Here is a 3,843-nt window from a genome sequence, read left to right on the forward strand (position 1 = left end):
TTTGGAATCATTATAAAATAAAACCTATGCACCACAAGGACATAGGGAGTCTTGACTTATATTTTGCAGATGTCCATAATTTAATTGGACCAGCAGGTGACCAAAACTGCAAGTCTTATTACGGCTATCAGCTCATGGCTGAGCGTAGGTGGCTCACAGTAATACGCTGGGACTGTTGTACCCACCTTTGAGCCCTGCACTCAGCCACTTTCCAGAAAGTACGCTGTGAATATTATATGCAGGCAGCCTGAAATCTGTCCCTTGAGGTTTGGTTAGAAGACCTAATGGTGCTTTCTGGCACTAAAAATGTTTCAGTTTAGCGAAATGGTGGTTTTGCTTAAATATAAAACAATTCAGGAAACTTTACATTCTGGATGCAACAATTGGTGATTATGGAGTTTATCTTGACCTTTATTAGTTGCTAATGGCAGTGCTTCCAAAGAGCGAAGCACTTCCCAGGCAGCCTTTGTCCTGAAAAACAAGGTAGGTTAAGAAAACACAAACATTAAAGGAAACAGTAAAAATTTAAACAGGATTTAAAAAGTTTTTTTCGTTTTCCTTGACATTAAAGATCACTTGAGTCTCTTTTAGTCAGCTGATAGAAGGCAGAGGTGGAAATACCCATGGGGAAGGGACTTGTGAGCTGAGCTAGATGAGCATTTTGAGATTGAATGGATCTGGGTTGGTCTTCTCTAGGTATGGAGAGCACCAAAAAGAACAAGAATTTGGCTATAGTCTGGGCAAAAGGAATCACAATGGGGAGGTGAGCCTCAGTGGCAGCAGCAGAGGCTGTGATGTTGCAGGAGTTTGGCGGTGAAGTGAATGGTGACCCAGGAAGTCATGTGAGGAGTGTCATCCTTTTGCGATGTCAGCAGCTCTGGGACCATCTGAGGTGGCCGGTGATCCTGGCGCTATGGGAATATGCCACACTGCTTTCGCTCCAATATGTAAAGTCCTGAAAAACTGAGATCCTTTTGGATGGTCCTTCCCATTGGGGTCTGGCACCGTCCTGCAGCTGAGCTTGAAGAGAGGGCTTGAATGTTTCTGGGCTCAAGTCACACTGATATAAGACATCCCAAGATAAATGAGCATTACAAGGCAAAATTAAGTCACCCGAGCTCGCTATTGGCTTGGTCAACAAGGACAAAGCCATTTCTGAGCAGGGGCTTTTGTTTGCCAGACTCTTCTCTTGATATCTTACAGGCTACCATGTTATACCAAATGGCTTCTTCTCTTTCACCAGGAGAATTGTTTGTTCAGGCAACTCAGAGAAACAGTGGCTCTCTTTATAAGAGAGACAGCTGAGTGAATATCACTCATAAATATTTAGATAAATCAATTATTTAGATTTATTTAGAAAAGAGACTCCTACTGGTATAGGTCCTCTGACAGAGCCCTCAACAGTCTGAATTTCTTCCAACAGATGTACTGCACATGAACCAATTCCTTTCAGTTGTTTTTGTGAGAGGCTTATCCACACTGTGGCCTCTCTGAGAATTGCCAGTGTCACAGCTCTTGTCTCCCTGCACATGTGACAAAATGCCCTTTACAAACCTTCCTCCTGAAGATGAGTCTACCTCCTTTCCCTCTGGGTATCATCAAATTTCATAGTTAAAATGAAGGCAGTAAATTCGGTTCTTAGGGCTATTATTTCAGGCAGTTTGCAAGCTTGCAAAGGCATCAATTACATTTTCTCTGTGCTCTTCGTGAGTTTTTATTTGCAGCAGTAAAGAGTAAGGACTTAGCTGCTAAAATAAATTAGCTGCTAATCATAGATGTGCAGGTCCAGATCCAACATCATCCTTGGGGTCCAAAATCAATCTGATTAAGATGGAAGTTAGCAACCTAAACACACTCCTGAAGTCAGTCCTTGGCATTTACTCCGAGCATGACCAGCAATGCCAAGGGATGGAAATGGCAATGCTTGAAAGCTTTACAAGTGCTTGAGTGAGGCAACAGCTTTCAAGAACCAGGCGAGATGCCCAGGAGCTGAAACGATGTGGAGTGCAGCTCAGAAAAGCTCTCCCCATGGGCAGACCATCTTTTCAACACAGCCAGAAATTACCCATACGGCTCTAAAGCCCGTGGCACGCTACATGTTGCATCGATTGTGCACAGCAGCCGAGCGCTGAGCAAACAAACTGCTGCTCCTGTGCTGGATGGGGGAATGTCCTGGTGTTGCTATGACATTTCTTGTCAAGTTTTCAGCTCAAATGGATCCCACATGGGGCAGTGCATCAGACTGTTGGCAAGTGGGAGACGTGGAGGCTGGAGCACTCCACTTTTCCTGGTCATGGAAACAAAGCAGCTTTTGTGCTTCCTTCCAACCAGGACAAGGGGCTGAAATAAATCTTCAAATGACCCAACCACTCCCCTGCTATTATAGCAGGCTGCTGGAGGGCCACCAAAACCGGGCACCACTGCTAGTCCAACAGACGCTTTCCCAGAAGCCTTTTATTTTCGTTCACTGGTGACACTCAGGGGACTTTTTTCTTTCCCTCTGACTATCCAGAGACACTACCAGTAAAACCCCAAAGCAATACTAAAAAAAAAAAAAAAAGAGAGAGAGAGAGAGAGAACGAGCGGCTGGGCTAGCAGCCAGCTGTTATTAGCAGATGTGCCTTTGAGCATCGTGAAGAATTGGACAGTGTAGCCAAATCAGCCCCCTCGCAGACCGGAGTCCATTGTTTGATGGGAGACAACAAGCAACTACAGGAGGTTAAATAAATTCCAGGGTGTTTTATATCAACATCTACAAGCTGTGGAGGGCTTCCAGAAAGGTGCTGGAGACCCTGCTCTTCTCATTGCTCTATTTCTTCTCTAGAAATAGAGAAAGGGTGGGGAACTCTCTGGTTCGAATAGTAGATGACCAAACACTGGCACTAAGAAACCAAAAATACATCCTTGCCTTTTAAGGTTCTTAACCTCATGCTTTGAGGAGAGTAGGAATTAATGCATTGAAAGGGTCAAAACGTAGTTGCCCAGGTGTCCATGCTGGGGGGCATTGACTGGCATGACCTTGAAGATGGAGCCAAGACCGAGAGCCTGAGGCATTGGGTGGCCAGCTCCCTCCCTCCTTCTTACCCCAGAGTCAGAGTTTTTACATGTAGGAGTGGCCACTGTTGCAGCACACTGGGGTTTGGTCCCTAGCATAAACCACAGCCTCAAGGAGCAGGGAGAAGTTGCATTTGGTGCTGCCCTGCAAACCAGATGCTTTTCTGGGTCTGCTGCCTCTTCTTCTGGAGAAGAAGAGGCACGGTGGGGGAATAGGCTCCAGCTGGGGAGGTGGGGAGAGCGGGAGGGGAGCTGGGAGGGAAGTGCCTGAGCAATTTCACAGCAAAGGCATCGTATGAAGTTGCTCTGGTTCATGGTCTGCGCTCTGGGGTTTGTCTGCGGGAAGCCTGCAGGGGTGTTGCAACCTGCCAGTGCCAATAAACATCACCACAAGACCAGAGGAGCTCAGGGCCTGCAATATGAAAGGCAAAGAGAGGAAAATTAGAAGCAAAAATATGAAGTTAATAAAAATCCTTTATCCAATCAGACTCTAAAGGGAGCACAGTCATGGGCTGGAAGCAGCAGCCGGGCGCTCCAAGCCCTCACTTTGCTTAATTACCTAATAACTTGCAGAACTCTTTCAGCTTTATGAGTTGCACATTTATTCGCAGCTGTCCTGCATTGCAGGAGCTGTGGTAGCTGGTGGGGGGCTGTCTCTGCCCGTACTCCCTGTCTGCATACATGGTGACGGACTCCATGGACCTGATGCTCCAGATCTCAAGGTCTGAACTGGCTTTTAGGTAAATTATCTGTCTTATTAAGCAAGCAATTTGCCCACTAAGGAAAATA

This window comes from Tinamus guttatus, unplaced genomic scaffold (genome assembly GCF_059628265.1).
Source record: "Tinamus guttatus ecotype Peru unplaced genomic scaffold, ASM5962826v1 Tinamus_guttatus_pri_ptg000055l, whole genome shotgun sequence".
NCBI lineage: Eukaryota > Metazoa > Chordata > Aves > Tinamiformes > Tinamidae > Tinamus > Tinamus guttatus.